The sequence below is a fragment of the Macaca mulatta genome, chromosome 6 (genome assembly GCF_049350105.2).
Source record: "Macaca mulatta isolate MMU2019108-1 chromosome 6, T2T-MMU8v2.0, whole genome shotgun sequence".
In the NCBI taxonomy this organism is placed as follows: Eukaryota; Metazoa; Chordata; class Mammalia; order Primates; family Cercopithecidae; genus Macaca; species Macaca mulatta.
In genome coordinates this window covers 168,444,324-168,471,385 of record NC_133411.1, presented here as the reverse complement: position 1 = coordinate 168,471,385, position 27,062 = coordinate 168,444,324, and the positions used below count along the sequence as shown (strand labels likewise).

At 41.1% G+C, this 27,062-nt stretch overlaps 1 protein-coding gene across 3 annotated transcripts in view; it reads right to left on the bottom strand.

Moving 5' to 3' along the window:
* Nucleotides 1–572: 572 nt before the first annotated feature.
* Nucleotides 573–27,062, bottom strand: part of LOC106999016 (uncharacterized) — a 252,474-nt gene continuing 225,984 nt past the window's right edge. The window contains exons 1-5 of one of the 3 annotated variants that reach the window (XR_013394984.1): nucleotides 18,474–20,204; nucleotides 14,255–14,416; nucleotides 11,851–11,980; nucleotides 9,655–9,820; nucleotides 573–2,092 (exon numbers count right to left, since the gene is read on the bottom strand). The gene's annotated coding sequence lies outside the window, so the exon portion shown is untranslated. Of the gene's footprint in view, nucleotides 2,093–9,654; nucleotides 9,821–11,850; nucleotides 11,981–14,254; nucleotides 14,417–18,473; nucleotides 20,205–27,062 lie in introns of those variants that run through there. The other 2 variants (XR_003730608.2, XR_013394982.1) reach the window with 2 other exon arrangements.

Genomic DNA, 27,062 nt, shown 5'->3' with positions numbered 1-27,062 from the left:
TGATGTGGTGTGATCTCAACTCACTGCAACCTCCACCTCCTGGGTTCAAGAAATCCTCCTGCCTCACCCTCCTGAGTAGCTGGGACTACAGGAGCATGATACCAGGTGTGGCTAATTTTTGTATTTTCAGTAGAGACAGGGTTTTGCCATGTTGGCCAGGCTGGTCTCAAGCTCCTGATCTAAGGTGATCTGCTCACCTCAGCCTCCCAAAGTGCTGGGATTAAAGGCATGAGCCACCGTGCCTGGCCAAAAAGCTTGAATTTTTAGTTTTAAAATTGTACCTTTATTTTAAGCATCATACAAATTTTGTACCATCCCCTATATTTCTGTGTTTTGTGTTGCTTTTAATGAACTCACCCCAATTTTGTGTAAAATTGAAACTCCTGGAGAAAGAATTATGTTTATTTAAAGTTTCTTCTATCCCACTATTTCAATTTGAAAAAGCCAGCACTAGATGGTGTCATTCTTGATAATACCAGCCCATTTTGCACACTTATTTCTAAAAACTAGTACTGAATGGAACTTGGGTCTACTTGCCTAGTGCACAAAAAAGCCAAACAATGACACCAGGATTTGCTGCAAGAGAAAGTGAGCCATTTATTGCAGGGCTTCAAGCAGGAAGAATTAGGCAGCTGATGATTAGGACACAAACTCTCCATTGACTTACAAGGAATGGTTTTTAAAGGTAGGGGCATATTTCAAAAAAGTAGAAGTTACAGGGAAAATTATAGCTCGATACACAGTGGTTATACATTTGTTTGGCCCAAAAAGGGGGAGTATTTTTGTAACCACCCAATGGGTTCACCTTACCCACTGCCTCGACAGAGCCAATTTGTCAAGACAGGGGAACTGCAATAGAGAAAGAGTAATTCATGCAAAGCTGGCTGTGCAGGACACTGGAGTTTTATGATTACTCAAATCAGTATCCTGAACATTTAGGGATGAGAGTTTTTAAGAATAATTTGGTGGGCAAGGGGCAGCCAGAAAGTCAGGAGTGCTGACCGGTTGGGTTGGAGATGAAATCATAGGTAGTCGAAGCTGCACTGAGTCAGTTCCTGGGTGGGGGCCAGAAGATAAGATGAACCAGTTTATCAATCTGGGTGGTACCAGCTGATCCATTGAGTGAAGAATCTGCAAAACATCTCAAACACTGATCTTAGGCTTTATAATAGTGTTATTATTCCCAGGAGCAATTTGGGAGGGGTCAGAATCTGGTAGCCTCAAGCTGCATGACTGCTAAACCATAATTTCTAATCTTTTGGCTAATTTGCTAGTCTTACAAAGGCAGTCTAGCCCCCAAGCAAGAGGGGGATTTGTTTTGGGAAAGGGCTGTTATTGTCTTTGCTCTAAACTATAAACTATAAACCAAATTCCTCCCGAAGTTAGTTCAGCCTATGCCCAGGAATGAAAAAGGACAGCTTGCAAGTTAGAAGGGAGATGGAGTTGGTTAAGTCAGATCTCTTTCACTGTCTCAGTTATAACTTTGCAGTAGTGGTTTCATCTTGAAGCGAGAGCTTACAGGTCATAGGTAGATTCTTTGATTTGCAATTGGTTAAGGAAGCAAGCCTTTGTCTAAAAACTTGGGGTCAGCCGAAAGGAATGTTAAGATTTGGCCTATGGGTGTGACTCTCTCCAGGCTCTGTCATGCCCGTCCCTGTGAAGAGACCACCAAACAGGCTTTGTGTGAGCAATAAAGCTTTTTAATCACCTGGGGGCAGGCAGGCTGACTCCGAAAAGAGAGCGAAGGGAGATAAGGGTGGGGCCGTTTTATAGGATTTGGGTAGGTAAAGGAAAATTACAGTCAAAGGGGGGTTGTTCTCTTGCAGGCAGAGTGGGAGTTACAAGGTGCTCAGTGGGGGAGCTTTTTGAGCTGGGATGAGCCAGGAAAAGGAATTTCACAAGGTAATGTCATCGCTTAAGGCAAGGACTGGCCATTTTCACTTCTTTTGTGGTGGAAAGTCATCGGTTAAGGCGGGGCAGGGCCTTTTCACTTCTTTTGTGATTCTTCAGTTACTTCAGGCCATCTGGGTGTATACGTGCAAGTCACAGGGGATGCGATGGCTTGGCTTAGGCTCAGAGGCCTGACAGGCTCCTTAGGGAAAAAAAGAAAAAAAGAGCAAAGAATGGCAGTTGGAGTTAAGTCCTCAGCTCCCAATTTTCTGAGATCCACATGAAAGCAGTCAACATTTTACATCTGGTGGGAGGGTCCAGATTTCTGAAAAACAACTCAAGAATATATGTTAAGATGTTAGCTTTTGTTTCTATAGGAAACCAAACATCGTGTGACTCTTACTTGAATGACTATTGTTTACATTACTATTACCTTCTTGCTTAGTGGATTATTCACTCATTTCCTTCATTGCTGGTTTCAGGGCAAGCTAGGTGCCTAGAATTTCCCTTGAAGGGACTCTCATCTTTCTTTATTTTCATGCTTTGAAGCGGGTGGGGAAATCCAGCAGGTCCCTGTAAGGAGCCCCTGCTTTATCTCACAATCAGTAACACAACAGTCTTTTATCACTGCTGTTTCTATATGTAATTCTTAACTCCCTATTCAATTATAAAATCCTATATGCAGATGTACTGGATGCAAGGTTTAGTCTTCCTAAGACTCCCATCCTTTTTTGGTTTTTTTCTGAGACAGTCTTCTGCACCTTCAACCCATGCCACTTCCACATAGTTATGGTGGAAGCTGTCCTCTTAGTACAACATGGGCCACCTCAGGTCACAGCTGATTGACCTGAGTATCTCCTCCACTTCCATCCACACCATAGTTGATTGGTCCAGGGGTAGGCACCTGAATTAGGTCAGACCAATCAGAGAATTTCCATAGGCTTGGAGGACCCAGAATGAGGAAGTCATTTTCTTTCCAATGGTCAAAGTTGAGAGGATACAGTCAGGAAACATTGGTGGACATTTTTCTATCATATGGAGAACGAGCCCAACATACAGTAAAAAGCAGATGTGAGATCTAAACAGAGAATACTGCTCTTGCTGGAGTTCTACTTTTAGTTTTCCCAAGGCCCAGCTGTGGCCCTGCCTTTCCCATGAGTTGATATTTTATTCTGGGGCCAATAAATTCTTCCTTTGCTTAAGCAATTTTGACAAGGTGGTCTGTTACTTGCTACAGAAGGAATTAAATGTAATAGTTCTTCAGAAAGCCTGTGGTGCTGAACAAAGATCAGGGGAATTAATAAGTCCTTGTTGATTGCCTGCTTGCCATTTATTGGCTTAAGTCTTGCTGAGAGACACCATCCTGAGAAAATATTGACTGCCATAGACTCCAACCAACAGATAACCCAAGGCAACTCACACTTGCAGTACTTGTGAAATTCAAGACCACTGACCAGCAGGGAGAAAGAAAGTGAACACAAATGAAGAAGCTTCTGTTGGGAGGGCAGACAGAGTAATGGCTTCATCCCAGAATAACACACTGGCAAGGGAAAAAGAGCAGGGAAATCATCTGGGCCAAGGATCAGAAGACCTAAACCTTCATCCTGGCTCTACTGCTGGCTCGGTGTGGGACTTTAGAACAACCATGGAACTTTTCTGGGCTTGTGTTTTCACATCTATGAGTGAGGAAGTTAGAGGAGAAAATTACCAATAAGCTTTTGAGATAGAAAAGCTGAGGCGGCCAGGCACAGTGGCTCACACCTGTAATCCCAGCACTTTGGGAGGCCGGCTGAAGCAGGTGGATCACCTGAGGTCAGGAGTTCATGACCAGCCTGGCCAACATGGCGAAATCCTGTCTCTACTAAAATTACAAAAATTAGACAGGTATGGTGGCGGGTGCCTGTAATCTCAGCTACTCGAGAGGCTGAGGCTGGAGAATTGCTTGAACCTGGGAGGCGGAGGTTGTAGTGAGCCAAGATTGCACCATTGCACTCCAGCCTGGGTGACAGAGCAAGACTCCATTCCAAAAAAAAATGGAAAAGAAAAGCCGAGGCTACCCCTCCTTCCATGTTCTGAATGCTGTGTCCACCTAAAATTCATAGAGTGAAAACTAATCACCAAGGTGATAATATTAGAAGGCAGGGCCTTTGGGAGGTAATTAGGTCACAAGGGTTCTGTCCTTGTGAATGGGATTAGTGCCCTTATTGAAAAGCCCCAGAGAGCTGCTTTGTCCTTCCATCATGTGAGGACACATGGAAGGTGCCACCAACGAGGAACAGACCCTCCCCAAGCATTGAATGTGCTGGTGTCTTAATCTTGGACTTCCCAGCCTCCAGAACGGTAAGCAATAAATTTCTGTTGTTTATAAATTACCCATTCTAAAGTATTTTGTTATAACGGCATCAATGGACTAAGACACTTCCCCTTTACTCATGGGGTGCTCTAACACTCATGCCTTCATCTTAAGGGAGTCGTGGGCTCTCATCACAGTCTCTCTGTGGTGTGCCAGGTCCTGCAGGTAGCAGCCACAGATGCAGATCTACCATCTGGAAACAGTAGAGAAGGTCATTGGGAAGGTCCTTCCTTAAATGGAGTCTTGGACATCACCAGTCTGGACCTGAGACTGTAGGAGAATCTAGGCTTCCAAATCAAGGCAGCAGAGTGACATGCCTGCAGGGACAGAAGACTGTGCCAGGTAGAAACGGGAGCCAAATGGAAAGCAAATGTCTGCTCCTGTTTGGTGTGTGATAATGAGGGCCTAGGAAACCTATATCTTCTGATTAAAAAAACACACACACACACACAAAACCAGAAACTGCACTGTCATATGAAATCTCATTGTTTTAAAATGTCTGAGTGTCAAAAACAAGCAAACAAACCCACTGTGAGGACAAAAACAACACGAAAGTAGCGAAAAAATATTTTTTGACTCAATTTGACCCATGACCTCTGCACAGTATGGTGTATATGTTCAGTTATGACTCTGAGTCCCATAATACTTTATCATATCAATCCAATAGAGCTGCCGATGTCCCAGTGAGGGCCACTGCATAGTATCAGGATCAACATATTAGGATTGCCTGATTTGTGTAAACTTGAAGTCTACAGCCTGATGGGTGGGAGTAGAAGGGCCAGCATGCACACTGGTCATATCCAGCAGGGTTTACCAAGTATACGAGCCCTGAGTTTCCACAGCTTCATGACACTTGCTTCCACTGCCCTGGCACTTGAAGGTGCAGTCTCAGACTGGGAACTCTGGACCTCATCCAATATCCCATCCTCAGCACTGTTCTAGGTGGCTTCTGAGTCAGCATCTGAGAGAGCATCCAGAACTTCAAGCCACACCCACATGAGCCATCACAATACCCTGTATAAGGATTGGGGTGCTGTGGTCTCTTCTATCCCAAAGGAATGTGTATGTGCCTATGTTGAGGTATATCTTAAGAAAATGTTTGGTTTAATCAGATTAGATAGCTTCATATTGGATAATCTCTTGTTATGTCCAATAATTTTATAATAAATTTGAATCATTTGGAAAGCCCACCACTAGTGGGTTTCCACTTATAATACCAAAGCCATGAAACAAACGTAACATGATCCACTGATGGCCTTAGACTTCCAAACTTAAACAATGTGCCTTCCAAAAATGACCAAGAGGGTATGTTTCTCAACGGACACTCCAATTCCCAGTTCCTTGCTTTTTTTCTTCCTTAGAGGAAATAGAGCTGTGTTCATAAAAGAGAGAGAAAAAGGAATCAGACTTTTTCATAAAAGAGAGAGAAAAAGGAATTCCTTGGCTGCTCCAAGGTCAGAAGACCCAAAGGAGTCCAAAGTCTTTAACCAAAGTCTTTCTTGCGCAGGGAAAGTGGTAGCCTCATAAGGAGACCAAAAAGAAATGAAGCAGAAAGTCAGGCGTGGGGATGCTAGAATTAGGTCACTTATCTATGTTTAATTCTGTTGGCTCTTTATGCAGCTTAACATTTACTTTCCATTTACCTCTGTTCGTTTTGCTGATAAGGAAGTAAAATTAAGACATTTTAAGTGCCTAGAAGGCAAGGATCTTCCAGTCACCATTTTCAATAAACCCCTTGGACACGCAGACACATACCTCAAGCTTAGTCCAGTAGAAAAAGATCCAGGATTTTCTCCACCTAAGTCTCCAGTGTTAGAGGCCCCCGGCTCTCATCATCTATTTTGTTGGTTGTCTGGGTGCTTTGTTTTTCGCTTTGTCCTGCCTACAGCCAAGTTGGCACACTGTCACAGTTTCAGTTTGGGAAATGAGGGAGCGTGTGAAAGCGAACTTATGGGAAAGAGCATGTTGGAAGGAATCCTCTGGAAACTTACCCCTGATTCCTAAAGGGGAGCCACTCCTGTCCTCTCCTCTGTGGTCAAGGAACACCCAAGGACATCAGCCTAGGCAGATAGTGAGCTGTACAACCTGCGGTTCCAATATTCTGTTTGAAAAGTGTTCTAGACCCTTCTTCTCAACCCAGGGCTGAAGGCCATCTGAGAGATGTAGGGATGCATCAAACAAAGAAGTAAGGTAGGAGCCTTACAGCTCAGGAGACCCTAAAATTACCTCCACAGCTTGGAGGATGAAAGGGAGCACCATTCATACTCTTGCAAGGACAAGAAGTGTCAACTGACACTGTTCAGTGTGGTCACCTTCTTATGAACCAAGGAGAAGCAGAACTAACTCTGTTTTGGTCTTGGGTCCCTTTGAGAATGGGATAAAATGTATGAACTTTCTCCTTGCACATACTTACCCATATGTACATAATTTTACTTAAAAATTCAGGAGTTCCAGATGCCCCCTTTATCTCATCAATTGATCGCGAGCTGGGGAGCCTTGTATAGTAAAGATAATAATCATGATCTATAAAGCTACTTCTTCCCAAGCTTCCATTAATTAATAGCAGAGAAAAAGTGAAGGCACCAGAATTCTGTGTGTTTCAGGAAAAACCTCTATTCCCATCTCACCCCTAAATATTGTTTGCCTTGACATCATTAGGTCAGTGCTAATTTCTTTATGCCTCTTTTCCCAGTTTTCTTCTATCATTACAAGACACTCAACATTCCCACACCACTCCTTATGTCCCAGATGGCAATCCTCATTCAGCTCAGGGGCAGCAGGAAAATGACCCCTGCCCACTTTGCCATTACCCAGAACTGTTGCCCAGCTTCATTTTTTCCAAAGCACTCAACACCACTTCATATCAGCTGTGTTTTACTTGTTTGACCCCGTTAGACATAAAGGTAGGGATTCCTGTCTGTTTGTGCACTGCTTTTTCATAAGTACCTAAAAATGGTGCTTGACATGTTAACAGGCACTTCATAAATGTTTTTTGAATGAAAACTTGATGAATGGAAAACTAACAGTTATTGAGCTCCTACTACGTGCCAGGTATGCAAGTACTTTTACATATACTGTTTCATTTTATCTTTGCAATAGCCTAATGATGGAAGGACTATTATTAATTTCATTTTACAGACAAGGAGGCTGAGACTTACAGGGGTTATGGAAGATTCCCAAAGACACAGAGCCAGTGAATGGTGAAGCCATCCAACAGCTGTGCTCTGAAGTACTGAAGTCTTATTGTGGTTTGAAGTCATTACATGAAATATTCTAAGTCATGGGTTATTCTGTATCACAGATGGGATGTCTTGACTTCTGTTTTCTTTCTTTTCCTGAGCTGTTTTCTGTTTTCCTAACAGATTAAGAAATAGACTGGCTGTGGTGGCTCACACCTGTAATCCAGCACTTTGGGAGGCTGAGGAGGGCAGATCACAAGGTCAGGAGATCAAGACCATCCTGGCCAATATGGTGAAACCTCGTCTCTACTAAAAATACAAAAATTAGTTGGGTGTAGTGGCACACACCTGTAGTCCCAGCTACTTGGGAGACTGAGGCAGGAGAATCGCTTGAACTTGGGAGGCAGAGGTTGAAGTGAGCTGAGATTGCGCCACTGTGCTCCAGCCTGGTGACAGAGCAAGACTCTGTCTCAAAAAAAGAAAGAAAGAAGGAAAGAAAGAAAGAAGGAAGGAAGGAAGGAAGGAAGGAAGGAAGGAAGGAAGGAAGGAAGGAAGGAGGGAGGGAGGGAGGGAAGGAAGGAAGGAAGGAAGGAGGGAGGGAGGGAGGGAAAGAAAGGAAGAAAGGAAGGAAAGGAGGGAGGGAAGGAAAGGAAGGAAGGAAAGGAAGGAAGGAAGGAAGGAAGGAAGGAAGGAAGGAAAGAAGGAAGGAAGGAAGGAAGGAAGGAAGGAAGGGAGGGAGGGAGGGAGGGAGGGAGGGAGGGACGGAGGAAGGAAGGAAGGAAGAAAGAAAGCAAGCAAGCTAGCTTACCTGTTACCTGTTTCTCACACACACACACACACACACATACATACCCCATTTCTTTTCATAGCAAAATTGTAATGAGATTTGGAAGACTGGACCTTGAAATATTTTATTAGAACAAGTATCTCCATGAAACTACACACCATTACTCACTTTCTACCACCCCTGCACAAACAATATCCATTTGATGGCAAGTCAGGTTGAAGAAACCCAGTGGTTGCAATTGAGCATTCACAGCATGTTTGGAATAGAAGCCAAGGAGGCCAGCACACACTCAGAGTGATGCATTGTGCCTGCAAACCTGCAACAGCACATTCATTTCTCATTCATGGGGAGAATGGGACACTTCTAGAATGGGTCTGGGGCAGGTGACAAGGGTTAGACCGAAAAGCAAGCATGTTGTCAACTTGAGAGGACAGACTCTCCTTCTAAAATAGGGTTCTCACTGCCTCTAAGATGCTGCTGGTGGGGTAGAGATATGAGTGCCTAAATCACCAAGCAGAAAAAAAAAAATAGTGTATGCAAAATCTGCATTAACCTCCACATTCTCATAAATAGCAACCATGTATGTGCTAAGTAGTCATCCCTTGCTTATTTGTATTAGTGAGATTACTGAAGGTTCAAATTGAAATGAGCCCTTTCTCTCTTCCCCAAAGTCCTGGGGGGGCTTCAAAGGCCCACATTAAGATATTAAAAGTTTCTGACAAAATTCACTCATTTGGTATGCATAGACATGCCAATAATTGAGAAAGAAAAGAGGAGAAGAGAAGAGAAAAGAAAACCAGAGCTCTCATTCTCCTGGGGCTGTACCTAGAGTAGAGCAGTTACGCTTTCTAAGGAGCATAACGTTAGGTCATTAGTGCTGAATCACAGCGAGAGCTGCCCTGCTGCTGAGTCATCCACAAGACTGGAGATGCAGAAGTAGATGCCCCAAAGCATCTTAGCTACATCGAGTCTGATGACAGCATTTTTTCAGTAGGACCTCAGAAGTTGTGTGTCTCTCACTGGTCCTAGAATCTGGGATGCTGTCTTAAGTGCAGATTCCTAGGTCTCTTCCTGTGTTTAAGAAATTAGAATCTCTGAGAGCGGGGCCCAGGAATGTGCATATTCACAATCTCCCCAGGAGATTCTGATGCTCACCTTCATTTGATCCCTGGCCTGTGATCACTGCTCTAGATCTCTAGGCCTACAATTGAGATTAAACGATTCAACTTGTTACTCTATATTCTTTTCACTTTGATGATTTTTCTCACTGTGCTAGTTTAAAACCATCCATTTAGGAGTTCGTAGAGAATTTATTAAGAGCTTGGGATTTACAAATTAAAAAAAAAAAGGTCAAAATCTGCACTTAGTATTTACAACAACCTTGGACAAGTTACTTAGTTATTTAAGCCTCAGGCAAGTCGTGTTAGATGTGGAGTGATACTTACCTCTTGGTGTTGTTGAAGGAATTAAATGTGATAAAGCCTGTTAGTCCAGTGACTGGCATGAAATAGGATAATGACGAGGTGGCAGTGGTGGTGACAGAGAGGCCCAGAGCTGGGCTGAGGGGGGCTGACAGATTCATGAGGAGTCCTGGTCTTCAAAATCTGAGAACTTGGCAAAATAAGGTAAGAAAAGGGATGAGTAAGTTCACGTGAGGATGTTTGTGAGGGACAAAGAAAGCACCCCAGCTTCAGCAGCTCCACAAAATATATCCCTTACAACAAATCCAGCTGCTATCTGTTTGTAAATAAAGTTTTGTTAGCACACAGCCACACCTATTTGATTATACATGGTCTATGGCTACTTTTAAGCTACAATGGCCGGGTTGAGTTGCAAGAGAGATCGTCTGGCCTACAGAGCCTAAAATATTTATTAGTTGGTCCTTTTCAAAAAAAAAAGTCTGTCAATCCGTACTCTTAGTGAACTGCCAAGAGGGACTTTTATTTTACACAGGAAGAGGGGCCCAAGAGAAGAAACGGAATCATGAGGAAGACAAAGGTGCCAGCTATGCTGTCTTGTGCTGCCCAGCAACACTCTGCATACACACACCCACACTCACAATACACCCCTCCATCACAACCCCCACATGCCCAGGAGACTCCAAGGATTTGTCCAGTGTTCTCCTTCTGAGGGTTTCTCAGGACACCCATCTTCTAGCCTGGCCAAGGGGAAGGTGAAAGCCACTACACTTAAACCCAAGCCTGGCCCTGCCACTAGCCAGCTCTGCAACCCTGGGCAAGTCATTTTATCTTTCTGAGCTTCAAGATCCTCATTTGTAAAATGAGGAGTTTGGAGTTGTTTGAGCCATTTACTAATGCTACACATAGCCTAAGTTTAGGCCTCCGCTGCAGGGGTTATCTGTCTCAGTGTGTCTGTCAGAAATCAAGGACTAGAGAGGTAAGAAGTTGATTACTGGATATCTCTTGGTCCCTTTCCACATCAAGTTTCAGGCTTATACACTGGGAGTGGCATCCTTAATCTCTACCTGGTTTTGGACCTAGTGGCCAATAAATGAATGTTGATTTATATTATAAACTGAATTATGTCCCCTACGAGCCCCCTGGCAAAATTCCTATCTCGAAGCCCTAACCCCTAATGTGGTGGTATTTGGAGAGAGGACTTTTAGGGAGGTAAGGTTAAATGAGGTTATAAGGGTGGTGTCCTAATCTGATGGAATTACAAGAACAGGATGCACTAGAGAGCCTTCTCTTTCTGTGAGAGCCATGGCAGAACAAAGGGAGAAGGTGACCATCTACACCTCTGGAAGAAGGGCCACAGCAGAAACTGAACATGCTGAACCTTGATCTCAGACTTTCAGCCTCCAGAACTGTGAGAAAACAAATTTCTGTTGTTTAAGCCACCCAACCTCTGGTATTCTGTTATGACAACCTGAGAAGATTAATACAATTAGATTCCAGGTGGGGTGACTTTGTAAGAGATAACATTTGCACAATCCTGCTCAAAGGGCTTCTTCTGCAGATGAGGATTAGGAAGAAGTAGTGGCAGAGACTGAATATCATTATGGCCACCTGAACCTTTCCATCTCATGTAATCTTTCTTTCACTTGAAGGTTTGTGTTTTTAAGTGAGAAACAGGAAAAAAAAAATTGACCTTGAAATCAAGAGGAATGCATTCTGATCCCGGCTCAATGGTATTGTGCAATTCAAGTCTAGCTTGATAGTTTGGGGGTTGATCAAATCTGTGGTCAAAAACCTGATTTACTTTTAGCTGTGTTACCTTGGTCAAGTTACTCAACCTTTCTGATAGACAGTTGCCTTATCTACAAAATGAGAATAATATCGGTAATTTACCAGGTCATCGTGAGGATCAGATGCAGTAGGTCATGTAAAGAATCTAGCTCATAATGCCATGCAATCTAATAAATGTAGCATGTGAGAAGGCAGTTGTGCTAGTTATCTTTTGCTTTGTAACAAATTACCCTAAAACTTAGTGACTTAAAACATAACTTAGTGACTTAAAACAAAAACTTACTATTTTACAGTTTCTTTGGGCCAAGAATCTATGCATGGCTTAGTTCACCGCCTCTGGTTCTAAGGTTTCTGACAAGGCTACAACTAATGTATTGGTCAGGGCAGCAATCTCACTCGAAGTCTTGACTGGGGGAGGATCTATTTACTCACATGGTTGTTGGCAGGATTTGGTTTCTTGCTGTATTGAGGGCCTCATTGTCCTGTTGGCTCTCTCATATTCCTAGCCATGTTGCATTCTCCATAGAGCAGTTCAAAACATGGCAGCAAACTTCCCAGAAAACTAATAAAAGAGAAAGAACGTTCAAGATGGAAGCTATAGTTTTTTTTGTAATTGAACTTGACAGTGGTATCCTATGACCTTATACCACATTCTATTTATTAGAAATCAGTCACTAGGTCTAGCACATACTCAAGGGGATTGGCATTCCCAAGGGTGTTACCAAGGGCATGAAGACCAGGAGGTGGGGATCCCTGAAGGTCATCTTAGAGGCTGCTGACCACAGCAGCATAAAGTGTGAAGAACAGTAAAAACATGCTCTGGAATAAGATTATACCCAATCCTCCTTATGAATGGAATTTCTCTACATGCTAAAATTTATTTGTAACTTTAAAATCAATACTCAGGGCACATTTGTGGTCACTTGCAGGTATTCTTACAGCAGCAAAAAACTTGGGTCACTCAACACTCAACACAAGCATTCCTAGCTGAGGTGGGACAACAAAGTGATACTCTGCTTTTTCATTTCAGCTCTCAGTCTGAGAACAAGTGTCTCTTTTGTGGTCTATTTAGTGCCCCATTTTTTCCCATTTTTATGCTTTATGATGGTGATTTTGCTGTTTCAAATGGTCCCAAAGCATAGTGCTAAAGTGATCCTAAGTAGAAGGCTGCTGTGTGCCTTACAGACAAAATATATGCATAAGGGAAGCATCATTTGGGCCTGGGTCACAGTGCTATTGTTACAAGTTCAATGTTAATGAATCAAATGTGTATATTGAATAAGATATCTTTAAACAAAACATCATTAAAACAAGGTTAAATATTGATCAGAAGCTCAAAGGAATCTCACCCTGTATTTCCTGTAGGAGCAACTGTTTAGTATTTGCTAATTCGGTGCTCACAGCCACTTTATAGAACATAACCTTCACAGATAAGGAGAATTCACTGTATTTGGGTAAAATCAACTCCACCACTTTCCCAGCTGTGCCATCCTGGGAGAGCTTCTTAACCTCTCTGTGTTTTATCTTCATTAAGAGAAAAATAGGGATACCATGGGACCTGCAGCCAAGGGCTTTGGGGAGGATAAACTGTGATGTTCCTGGTACAGCAACTGGCACACAGTAAATGCTTGATAAATAGGAGATATTATTATAACTATTATTGTCTGAGTTCAGTTTCTTCATGATCATAGCAAATTTTCTGGAAGTATGCTTTCTTCTATTCTGGGACAGTATCTGGTACAGAACAGGCACTCATGAAAGACATATTAAATGAAATAAGAATTCTCTGATCATATTAGGTGGAAGATCTAAAGCTGGAAGAAAGCACGTTCCTCTGTTCCTGGTCTCTGGGTTTGATATTACCACTGTGGCCGGCAGGGCTGGGAGTGTGTGAAACATTATAAAAACTCTCTCATTAGAACCCACATCAAGACACTAAATCCATAGTATTGACAGACTGTTGACTCACCTCCCCCAGGAACCCAGAGAATGCCCAGCAGATGGAAATGTACCCAAGACAAGGAAGCCGTGGTATTTTCCCCATGTCACCAGGTGTGAAGCCAGAAGTGGATTTGGCAGTAGTATACAATGGGATTAATCATCTGTAAATAAATCACCTACGTTGTCATGGAGATGATTTTTTCATCTCTAAATGCCAAGTCATCACCATAAGAACTGAGGTGTGACATCCGTACGGCCTCTGGGCTTGGTATCTGACCTTGCTTTTGCAAGTTGCTCTTCAAGCTGTCTTTCCTCAAACTGGAAAGCATTTGGGAGCTGTCCACTACAGACTGTCTCAGGGAGAGTGTGTAGGTGGATTCCTGGGGCTACAACCATTAGTCCTCTCTTAGGAAGCCAGAAGTTATTCAGGAGGGTTATTGGGGGCACAGCTAAAGAAGGGTGTTCATTATATCCTGTTTCTTCAGGGCATCCTGATGAAGCTGTGTGACTCAGAACCAGTTAATTTCTCCGAGATTTAGTTGTCCTCGTCTGTGAAATAGCACCTATTTTGCAAAGCCTATGGAAACTCACCCAGATGAAGGAGAAACTTAAGTGTATTCTTGGTGGACTCGTATCACCACCTAACTCTTCTTCTCAGGGTTTAGTAATAGCTACTAACAATAGCTAACTTTAATTGAGCACTTATAATGTCCCAGACGTTATCTCATCTACTCTTCCCTTAACAAGATTATTATTTCCATTGTACAGATGAAGGAACTGAGACACAGAGATGTGAAGTGACGTTTCCAAAGTCACATAGCTAACAAGTGGGGAAGCGGGAATTTATCCCCAGTTCATCTAACTCCAGAGTCTGTGCTAACATCTAACAGCTTACCTTGAAGATATCTGTATTTTAACAAGGGCATCTTGGAGACAACAAGATGCATGCTGGAAGTTTCAGGTGGAACATTCAGCTAGTGAGAAAGACATCTGCAGAAGACAGGCCATGCAGCACGCCTTACCCATGATTATCTTCCTCTACTTGAGAGCTGACTGCCTAAAGCAGGATTGCAAAATTAAACTCACTCATTATGTCTTCCTTCTTAAAAAAGAGCTGTGATTAATTTGGTGTATTAAGCTGTGATTAACTCTGAGACCCTAAAGTCTGAAGTGCTTGAAGGGGGCTGAAGTGCAGAGGGCAGAAGGCCCCCAAATTCCACAGATCCTCTCCCATTCCCCAGTTTCACTTTTGAGCATCTGCTGGGCCTTGTCACTACTCTTCCCAACAATTTCTGAGCTAGCTATAAAAAACTCCCATTTTACAGACAAGAAAGTGAAGGCAGAGCAGTTACATGACCTAACGAGATAGAAAACAAGTAATAGATAGAACTGGGATTCATATCCAAGGCTGCCTGGCTTCAACATCACACCTCCCTTTCCCTACATGGTCACACCAGAAGGCTTACCTGATGCTGCAAACCTATGCCTCATGCCAAAAGGCTTCATGAGTCTGGCTGCTACTAGGTGGCAGCTGCAACTTTGGAGTATGGAGTATGGTTGTGGAGTTGGCAGGTGATGGGTGTGCCACAAAAAACAAAATCCTCTTTGGAGACAGAGAGAAGATGTGGCCTGAAACACCAGCTCACATATATTAGGGGCTTAATGTGACTTGGGTTGTAAGTTACCTTTTATCACACCAAGGAGAGATGGAACTCGAAAAGTTCTTGTGCCAGAATTCATACCTTGGATGTCAACCACAGTTTTGAAGAATGTTTCTTATTCATCTCAGAAAGGTCAACTTACAGGCCAGTACCACAAAAATCCCTTCAAACATGGAATATCTTTCAAGCATTAATAACTTGAGCTGGAAGCAATAGAGTTTTTTTGTTTTGTTTTGTTTTAAAGACATAGGACAGATTCTGACACCCAACCCTAGGGCAATTTGGTGCCTATTGAACCAAAAATGGCTGTAGCAGCACACACTGGTGCGAGTATAAATTGAAATAACATTGTGGAGGACAATTTAGCAATATGGATCAAAGAGATTAAAAATGTGAGCTGTCTTTGTCCAGCCATTCTGCTTTTAGGATTGCAGTCTAAGGAAATAATGAGATATATGCACAAATGAATTCATCATAGCATTATTTTTATTTTATTTTATTTTTCCATAAGTTACTGGGGTACAGGTGGTATTTAGTTACATGAGTAAGTTCTTTAGTGGCGATTTGTGAGATCTTGGTGCACCCATCACCACAGCAGTATACACGGCACCATATTTGTAGTCTTTTGTCCCTTGCTCCCCTCCCACCCTTTCCCCGAAGTCCCCAAAGTCCATTGTATCACTCTTATGCCTTTGCATCCTCAGAGCTTAGCTCCCACATATCAGTGAGAACATACGATGTTTGCTTTGCCATTCCTGAGTTACTTCGCTTAGAATAATAGTCTCCAATCTCATCCAGGTCACTGCAAATGCTGTCAATTCATTTCTTTTTATGGCTGCATAGTATTCCATTGTGTATATATGTATATATATGTTTATATATATGTGTGTGTGTGTGTGTGTGTGTGTGTATAGTCTAGTCTCAGCTTCAGAGTTTTTCTTTTAGTTTTTCTTTATATATATATACACACACACACCACAGTTTCTTTATCCACTCATTGACTGATGGGCATGTGGGTTGCTTCCACGATTTTGCTATCGTGAATTGTGCCACTATAAACAAGCCTGTGCAAGTGTCTTTTTTGAATAACGACTTCTTTTCCTCTGAGTAGATACCCAGTACTGGGATTGCTAGATCAAACGGTAGTTCTACTTTTAGTTCTTTAAGGAATCTCCACAGTGTTTTCCATACTGGCTGTGCTAGTTCATATTTCCACCAGCAGTGTAGAAGTGTTCCCTGTTCACCGCCTCCACTCCAACATCTACTGTTTTTTTGTTTTTTTTATTATGGTTATTCTTGCAGGAGTAAGGTGGTATTGCATTGTGGTTTTGATTTGCATTTCCCTGATCATCAGTGATTTTGAGCATTTTTTTTCATATTTTTTGGCCATTTGTATATCTTCTTTCGAGAATTGTCTATTCATGTGCTTAGTCCACTTTTTGATGGGATTGTTTATTTTTTCTTACTGATTTGTTTGAGTTCGTTGTAGATTCTGGATATTAGTTCTCTGTCAGATGTATAGATTGTGAATATTTCTCTCACTCTGTGGCTTGTCTGTCTACTCTGCTGACTGTTCCTTTTGCTGCATCGCAGCATTATTTTGAAAAGAAAAATAATAGGAACAATCTACATGTCCATTAATAGGGGATTTATCATATTACCCATTGTGATTACATTAGACAGGCGCTAAAAGCTCCTGACTTTCCCTCTCAATCTTGCTTCTCCTCCATGGCTCCCCATTTGGTTGATGACACCCTCATCCATGCAGGTGCACCAGGCAGAAACCTGGGTGTTCCTGAACACCTCTCTATCCTTACTTCCCCTCCCAATCAGCCATCAAGTCCTGTCCGATACAAATGCTAAAGAGATCTCAAATCTGTTTCTTTTTTCCTGTGTCCACTTGGCACATCCTGAGTCCAAACCATCAACATCTGTCTCCTGGATACTCTTAGGTGCCCAATATCCACCCAGAGTCCCCAGTTCTAATCTCTACATGCTTCTGTAGCTAGAGTTCTTTTAAAAGAAAAATCTGATGATGTCTTCCTTGCTTTCCTCTCAAAGCCTTTCCATTGTACTTGTGATAAAAGAATTCCACCATACGCCCCGCCACAAAACCCCATAGCAGGGGTCAGCAAAGTTTTCTGGAAAGGGCCAGATAGTAAATATTTTAAGCATTATGGACCCTGCAGTCTCTGTAACAACTATTCATCCCTGACAGTGTGGTGTGAAAACAACTACAGACATTATATAAATGAGTGGGTGTGGCTCTGTTCCAATAAAACTTTATTCACAAAAATAGGTGGGGTGCTAGATTTGGCCCTTGGGCTATTGTTTGTCAACACTTGTCTTGTAGGATCTGGCTCCTATTTTTCTTTCTAATTTCCACAAAGCCATTTCACCCCCATCTAGTCATTGTCTCCTCATCAGGACCTCAGGCAAGCTGTTCCCTCCATCGGCAATTTTCCTTTCTATTCCCAGCCTGCCCCTACTCTACCCCTCTAGGACCAACACATTCACCCCTGGCCAGCAGTTTCTCACTAGTCTAGTCTCAGCTTCAGAGTTTTTCTTTTAGGTGCACTCCCTACATCCAGGCTAGGTTAGGATGCCCCATTCTTCCCAAAGACTTAGTGCTTGTTCTTTGCGGAGCTTGTCAAATTTGAGATTAAATAATTCTTAATGCAGTTGTGTGTTTATATGTCACTTCTGCTAGACCCAAAGTTCTATAAGGAATTATGCCAATTATTGATCACAACTATATTCTTAGTGCCTGGTATGGTGCCTGACACATACAAAATGCATTAAATATTTGTGGAAATGTTGACCGAATAAATGATCACAAAACTAGAAAGAAATGGGCCTGTACAGATATAATGAAATATTAGGAGATACATGTATAGGTGATTTTTATTTTTTTCTTATACTTTCTTCCATTTCTCAAATGTTTCACAAAAAGCGTATATTATTAGTCTACTCAGAAAAATAATTAATGAATGGAGAGAAAGAGAGAGAGAGAGAGAGAGAGACAGAAAGCCCTGCTTCTGTGTTCAAATAACCAGTGAAACAAGCCCATTTTTGGCACACCCTACATGTTGAACCATCACTTTTCTCTGCTTGTCCAGAGCTGCCTAATAAGCTCCTCTACTTCCCTTCATATTGCCTTTACCTGGTCATTTTTCATTTTCTATAAGTCACTTCCTCAGATCCCAGAGCATCTGTGTATCTGGGTACTGACTTGAGTTGAGCCACTGATTCCAATTCCTGTGGCAGATGGGCACTAGTGTACATATACCCACACAGCCTAATTGGCCATCTAGGGCTTTCCAATGCCAAGTTTAGGAAGGGGTTAAGAGATTAACTGCTGCCATGTGAAATGACATGCACCCGTAGTTTCGCAATGCAGAAGCTGTCCATGCAGATGGGAAGTGGTACAGCTAACTTATTTATTTTACTCACCAGTAGCTCAGCTTCCAACATCTGGTCATTTCCATGCTAGGCTGGTCTCCAAGTGGTACATGGGGGCAGCAGGCCACATGGCGACCATGTTCCAATGTACTCATCCGATAATTCCCTCTGCATTCAAGAGGAAGCCAATGAAGATGAGACTAATTATTATCTCCAAATAGAGATAGCATTTTGGTCATCTTCCAAAAAAATCTATGTGGGTAGAATAAGGGGGAAGTCAATAATTGACAAAAATGTGTGGGTTATGTAATGGATTATGGGCCTACAAAGAAGTAAGATCTATCTCTAACTGATTCTTTGAAGTTCCAGATTAGATGCATATTCAACATAATCACATGGAAAAATAAGCAACAACACAAGGTAAGATAAACAGCAGCTGTAATTGTCAAACAAGTGATAGTGACAGTAAGTGACATGGCAGTCACACTCCTTCCAGTTCCGTGAAAGTCAAGGCCATTACTTCACATTCTTAAATTTCATGGCATATCAGAGTGTCATTGGCTATAAGTAACAGAAAATCCTGACTTAAGTAACAAAGCAAGTATCATTTCATATTTCAGAAGTCCAGAAGTAGGGCAGGGGTTGGTAACTTAGCAACTCACAAAGTTATCCTGAATCCTGCTTTTTCCATCTCTTCACTTGGCCATCCATGATTGTTTCAACCTCATACTTGGAATTAAAATAGCTGCAGCAATTATAGGCATGACATTCCTTTCTTATGGTTTTCTGTTTGGAATGAGGAAACTCTTTTTGGAAATCCTCCAGCAGACTCCCCTAATGTTTCATTGGCTGGAGTTGGATCATTTGAGCCATGAGCCAATCTCTAGCAAAGGGAAAAGAAGACCCTTGGACAAATTAGACTCACTAGTAGAGCTGGGTGTAGGGTCAGCTTCTCCTGAAGTATGTGGTTACATGGGAGATGGCTTTTGCTAGGAAGGAAAGAAAATTAATTCTAAGCAAACGACCAGTACTGTTTACCACTCATGGATAATTTCAAGGTGAGAAATATTTTACACCTGCAGAATCTGGTATTGCAATGACCTTTCCAGCTTCATCTCTCACTGTGTAAGTCTGCATCACACACCCTAGACTAAGCAGACTGTAATTCTCTCAGTTCTTCGAGAGCAATGTGCTTTCTGAAACCACTCTGGAATGAATTATTTCTGTTTCTCAACATTAGGCTAATCATACATTGCTGTTTGCCCAGAATCATACTGGTTTACACTGGTTATCTTGGCATTATTACTAATAGTGACCCTTTTTCATAAGCCTTCCAATTTGGATAAGAACATGAAAAATATCTAGGAAAGAGAAGGGAAGTGTTTGGGGATTGGTTGTGGAGAGTCAAGGAGAGAAAGGAGTTTACAATGACTCTCAGGCATCTGATTTGGGAGGTTGGGTAGATAGAAATAGAAGTCATCAGAACAGGGAATCAAGGAGGGGAGATTGTTTTAGGGGATACGTTAATGAGTTAAATTTTGGACTTAGGACATAGCTGGGTACAGATGACCAGGTAAACGTTAACTATGTAAGTTCAGAATGCAAGAGAGAAAGACATCATCTGGTGATAGAAATGTGTGAAATAGTATCACCCTGTAATCCCAGCACTTTGGGAGGCCGAGGTGGGTGGATCACTTGAGGTCAGGAGTTTGAGACCAGCCTGTCCAACAGGGTGAAACCCTGTCTCTACTAAAAATACAAAAATTAGCTGGGTGTGGTGGCCTGTGCCTGTAGTCCCCCCTACTTGGGAGACTGAGGCATGAGAATCACTTGAACCTGGGTGGCGGAGGCTGCAGTGAGCTGAGATTGTGCCACTGCACTCTGGGCAACAGAACAAGAATCTGTCTCAAAAATAAAAATAAAAAATTCTATATGTAAAATAGCATCTAGATACCTGAAGAAATAGTATCTAGATACCTGAAGTCATGAATATGAAAGAGATGACCCAGAAGAAATGTGGAATTAGAATGTGCCCATGGTAAGAGTCTGGTAAGGCCAACATTTAGAAGTTGTGCAAATTGAGGGGAAGCAGCAATGGAGACTGGGAAAAACTGACCAGAGAGAAAATTGGGAAATCAGGAGAGTAGAGGCATGGAAGCCCAGGAAAATGGGAATTTCAAGGGGAAAGGAATGGTTGGTAAAGTCCCTAGTGTTACAGAGAGCTCAGATTAGGTAAAGATCAAAAAGAGTTTATTGACATCAGGAATTCATTGGCTACCTTTCCTGGAGCATTCAGAGAACAGCATAGAATTACATCATTTTAGTATGAAAGATGACATCATTAATGACCTAGTTTTTTTATGAGAAAATGCTTTTTTCATAAGGTTAGTTAAGATTTAGTGGCAGAGCCTAGACTGAAACTGCCAACACTTGACTCATCATTCATGGAATTAGACTATCACGTTGTGTTGTCCCTTTCTGTGTGCTGAAACTGTGGAGACTGGTGAAAGTGGGAAGCATGCAGGATCAACACAAATCAGTCTCCAACAATCTGGACTAACATAGTGACTTCCTCTTCTCTCCATCTCCACTACTGCTGCCTTGACTGCAGCCACGATCACAACACTCCTGGACTGCTGCAGTCGCCTCCTAACTGATCTCCCTACTACCTCCAGTCCATGTTGCTCACATCAGCAAATGCATCATAGTACTTCTCTGCTTAAAATGCTTCAAGGATGTATATTCTTAAAGTATAATAAAAAAATGTAATGGTGCTAATATTAACCCAGTGGAATTGTTGTGAAGATTAAATAAAATAAAAATTGTAAAGAAAAAAAAAATGTTTCAAGGAAGCACTAAGGCAGTTCAAAGGGAGAAAGGAGCTGGCTCAGAAACAACTGGATAAACATCAGAAAAAAAAATAATAATTAACCACTATAATGGCCAAAAATATAATTCAAAATGAATCATAAATCCAAACATAAAAATGAAAAGTGTGCTGTTTCTATTTTAAAAAGTCAAGAAAGTCACTCACAACCTTAGGAAAGGCAAAACAAAAAGCACTAATGGTTAAAGAAAAAAATCAAATGGACTTCATCAAAATTAAAAGCTTAATGTTCATCAGAAAACACAATTAAGAAAATGGAAGAGGCTGTGCATGGTGGTTCATGCCTGTAATCCCAGCACTTTGGGAGGCCGAGGCTGGAGAATCATGAGCTCAGGAGGTTGAGACCAGCCTGGCCAACATGGTGAAACCCCGTCTCTACTAAAAATACAAGAATTAGCCAGGCATAGTGACTCAGGCCTGTAATTCCAGCTACTCGAGAGGCTGAGGCAAGAGAATCACTTAAACTCAGAAGTTGGGCGTTGCAGTGAGCCAAGATTGCACCACTGCACTCCAGCCTGAGCAACAGAGCAAGATTCTGTCTTAGAAAAAAAAAGGAAGAAAAAGTCTTAGAGAGGGGGAAAATATTTATATATATATATACATTCCAGAATATATAAAATCATTTTACAAATCAATAATTAAAAGACCAAAACCTCAATTAAAGAAACTTTACAAAACACACCACTAAATAAGACATATGTAAGGACAGAAAGCAAATGAAAAGGTGCTCTAAGTCATTAATTATCAAGGAAAGACAAATTAACATTTCATGAGATATTATCACATACCCATTAGGATGGCTAAAATTAAAAAGGACAGACAATCCAAATGTTGACAGGAGCTTTGGAAACAACCGGAACTCTAATACATTGCTGTTTGGAGGATAAAATGGCACATCTACTTTGGAATTCTGTGGGAAGGTTTTTATAAATATGCACCTATCAAAAAAAATTAGAAGGCCGGGCGCGGTGGCTCAAGCCTGTAATCCCAGCACTTTGGGAGGCCGAGACGGGAGGATCACGAGGTCAGGAGATCGAGACTATCCTGGCTAACACGGTGAAACCCCGTCTCTACTAAAAAATACAAAAAACTAGCCGGGCGAGGTGGCGGGCGCCTGTAGTCCCAGCTACTCAGGAGGCTGAGGCAGGAGAATGGCGTGAACCCGGGAGGCGGAGCTTGCAGTGAGCTGAGATCCGGCCACTGCACTCCAGCCTGGGCGGTAGAGCGAGACTCCGTCTCAAAAAAAAAAAAAAAAAAAAAAAAAAAATTAGAATACTATACCATATAATTTCAAGACTTACTATTGTAATCAAACAGTGTGATAATGGTGTAAGGATAGACATGCACAAAAATGAGACAGAATAGAGGATACAGAAATAGAATCACTATATATGTTAAATTGATTTTTGATAAAGGTGTTAAAGATATTTAATGAGGAGTAGGATAGTCTTTTCAATAAATGGTTCATGAACAAGTGAATATACATTTACAAAAATGAACCTTACACCATATACGAAAATTAACTCAAAGTGGATTATAAACCTAATCATAAAACTAACAATGTAAGACTTCTAGAAGAAAACCTTGTAACCTTAGGTTAGGGAAGGATTTCTTAGAGAGGACACAGGCATTAACCATAAAAGAAAAAAAAATGATAAATTAGACTTGAGCCAAATAAAAATAAATTGCTTTACAAAATATACCATTACAAAACTGAAAATACATGCCACGAACTGGGAGAAAATATTGGCCAAACATATCTCGGTAGAGAGATACGTTTGTATACAAAATAAAGAATTTTCAAAACTCATTAACAAGAATGTAATATAATTTTTTAATGTAAAAAGATTTAAGCAGACATTTCCTCAATCTATGAGAATTACTCGAAGCATATGAAAAGCTCCCCGGTATCATTAGTCATTAGGAAAATGCAAAATAAAGCCAAGTGAGAAAAAGGGCAAAGTAAGCATCTTTGAAAATTCCTCTGTAAAAGCAATGAGAAAACTTGCAATAATGGTCAGGATTAACTCTTTCAGAATTCTAAGAATTAACCAAATTATTGTGTGAATCAGGGAAGCAGTTATTCAAGAAAAACAGGTGAACCTCATGAAGAACAATGAGCTTTGTGGCATTGTAAGTTGAACTTCTCCCATTCCCATTCTCCAGCTTTACTTTAGCCTTGAAAATTAACAGCCCCTTATCACAGTGAAAACCAGCAACCTGGCAGCCACTGGAAGGGGCAGAATAGGTAGGGTTAGAGCTCCTTTAAAACCCCACTTCCAAAGAATTGTCATTTGACCTGTCTGGTGGTTCCCTGGAAGACTTCAATAGCAAGGCTGTATTTATTTGACCTGAGTCAGAGCACAGCCAGGGCCTCCCTGGGGACATTTGTCAAAGATAGTTACTGGCAACTGCTTATCATCATGGCTGTCTGAGGTACTGGATAAAGCTTGGGCAAACAGTTGATTAACCAAAGAGCCTAAAGGGAAAATCTGAGGAATGAGATATCCATAGGGGCTCTGAAAAGCTCTGACATATTCCTGAATATCTAAGAAGCCACGTGCATGGGAGAGTGTCAGGAAAGGCCTGAGAAGGCCGTAAGCTGTCACTTCTGGCTGACCATGAGGCTCCATGAAAGACAAAATGGAGGGCTGAGGTGGAGCTGTCAACTCTCTTGCCAAGTGTTCAGAGCATGCTCCTGTGTTCACACATAGCTGCTTTGCTAAAACTGGGTGACTTATTGGTTCTAGGCACTTAAGACAATATTTGCACAGTCATTAGCTGTCCAGTAAGCTAATTAAGCAGTGACTTCAGTGGCCACCCTCAACAAAGAGTGCAGATTTGATAGAATTAGGTCAGTAAAGTTCATTAAACAAACAATAACTACACAGAAAGCAGCAGCAACAACAACAACAAACCCTAGAAAGGGGAAAGAAACTGATTTCCAGAGTTGCTGCATCATGTTATTTAAAATATACAGTTTTCAACAAAGATTATGAAATATGTAAAGAAATAAGAAAATTTGACCCATATACAGGGAAAAAAAGCAATCAATAGAAACTCTCTGAAAAAGCACAGACATTAGACTTACTAGACAAATAATTTAAATCAGTTATTTTAAATGTCTTTAAAGGACTAAAATATACCATGTCCAAAAAACTAAAGGAAATTATGAGACTGATACCTCACCAAATAGAGACTATAGCTAAGGAGATCGAAATTATGTAAAAGAACCAAATACAAGCTCTGGAGTAGAAAAGCATAATAGCTGAAGTGAAAATCCACCAGAGGGGTTCGACCACATATTTGAACTGGCTAAAGAAAGAATTAGCAAATATTAATTAGCATCCTGATAGGTCAATTGAAATGACTCAGTCTGAAGAATAAAAAGAAAAAAGAATGAAGGAAAATCAATAGAACATCAGAGACCCATGCAGTAACACCAAGCATACCAAGAGATGCCAAATGGGAGTGGGGGCCAGGTAGGTAAGGCGTAGAAAGAGCATTTGAAGAAATAATGGCCAAATTTTCCATTTGATGTAACAACAACAACAACAACAACAACAACATTAACTTACATATCCAAGAAGCTCAACAAACTCCAATTAAGATAAAGCCAGATCTTGACACCTAGACAAACCATAATCAAATTGTCAAAAGCCAAATCAAATAACATTCTACTACACACTGACTAGAATGGTCAAAATGTATTTTATTTTATTTTATATTTTTAGTAGAGATGGGGTCTCACTATGTTGCTCAGGCTAGTCTCAAACTCCTAGGCTTAAGCAATTCTCCCTCATTGGCCTCCCGCACAGTGCTAAGATTACAGGCATGAGCCACCGTGCCCAACCTAGAATGGTCAAAATTTAAAAAGGTTGTGAGGCCCCTGGAACTCTCTGGCATTGCTAGTGGAAATGTAAAATGAACAGCTATATTGGGATATATTTTTCACTTTCATATAAGTTAACATATACTTAGCACATAACTAAGCAACTTCATTCTTAAAAATCATATTTAAATGTTTATAGCAACTTTTTTCACAACAGCCCAAAACTGAAGACATCCTAAATGTGTATCAACTGATGAATGAATGGATGAACAAATGGTATCATATCCATACAATGGAATACCACTCAGCAATTTAAAGGAATGAACTAGTAATACATGTATCAACATGGATAAATATCAAAAGCATTATAAGTAAAAGAAGTGAGACATAAAAGACCATATAACATATGATTTCATTAACATATGAAAGTCTAGGAAATGTAAAACTATGATGACAGGGAGCAAATCAATGACTGCCAAGGACAATGAGTAGGGGAAGGACATCGACTGCAAAGAGGCATGAGAAAATTTGGGGCATGATGTAAAATTTCCATATTATGATTATGGTGATGGTTACACACTGTATGTATTTGTCAAAACTCATCAAATAATTTACTTAAAATAGGTGAATTTTATTGTATGTAAATTATACCTCAATAAAGCTGATTAATTCAAAACATAAAAGGAAATAATAATATACCTAGTCTGTGATCCAGCAATTCCACTCCTAGTTATTTACCTAAGAGAAGTCCTCAAAAAGACTTGTATAGAAATGTTTATAGCAGCTTTATTTATAATGGCCAAAACCTGGGGGCTGGGGGAAGCCCTTCACCAGAATGGATAAGCCAATTATGAACATTTATGCAATAGAATGTTACTCAGCAATACGAGGGATGAACAACTTGGATGAATCTCAAGAATACTATGCTGAGGGAAAGCGAGACACGGAACAATACATAGTGTATGAATTTATTTATATGAAGTGAAGAATAGGCAAAACATATATAGGGTGACGGAAATCAGAAGACTGGTTGCCTACTGGGGGTGGTAATTGATTGGAAAAAGGCATAAGGGAACTTCTTGGGTTGATGGGACTATTCTATGTTGTGACTAGGGAACTTGTTGTAGGGTATATGGACTTATCACTCCTGGTAGAATGGCACACTTAAGATCTGTACATTTCAGCTTACATAAATTTCATAAACTTCAAGTGATCCTCATTATACTTAGAATAAAATTCAGACTCCGTGGAGACCTTCAAGGTTCCAGCCTGCCTTTCCAAGTTACTTTGTTCCACACTATCTTTTCCTGACCATCCTCCAGGCACCTCAAGCTCACCCCAGTAATCATGGCCTTTGCATGTGTTGTCTTCTTGGCCTGGGTGCTGTCCTCTGCTTCTTCACATGGCTGGGTCATCCTCATAGTTCAGGTCTAAGACTAATGACAGCTTGTCTGAGAGGCTTTTCTCGACTATACCTGAAGTAGCCCTGCTTGGTTGTCTTTGCCCTTAGTTTGTTTCTCTCATAGCATTTATTAATAATCCTTGCTATTTTTTGGTCAATCTACTTACTTTTGCCAGCCCACAGAAGGTAAGTTCCCATCTCCATAAATAGTTTAGTATTTTGTTGTTGTTGTTGTTGTTGTTGGAAGGTGTAGAGGAGGGAGGTCTAAAATTTGTTTTAATTAAAAAGTGACACTCAGCACTTTTTTTCTCTAAACCTGTCTCAAACACTTTTCATCCCTGTTGGTTTTGACTTTCCAAATTAAATTAAAAGTTTCCAAAGGTAGGTGTTACGTTTATTTATTTCTAAATGAGACTCCCTAGACACTTACATGGTTTGCTTTGATTTGCTACAAAAGTCTTACCTGCCCCCAAATTGTTGAGCTCACCTGCTACTATGTCAAAATATCAGAATCTTCAA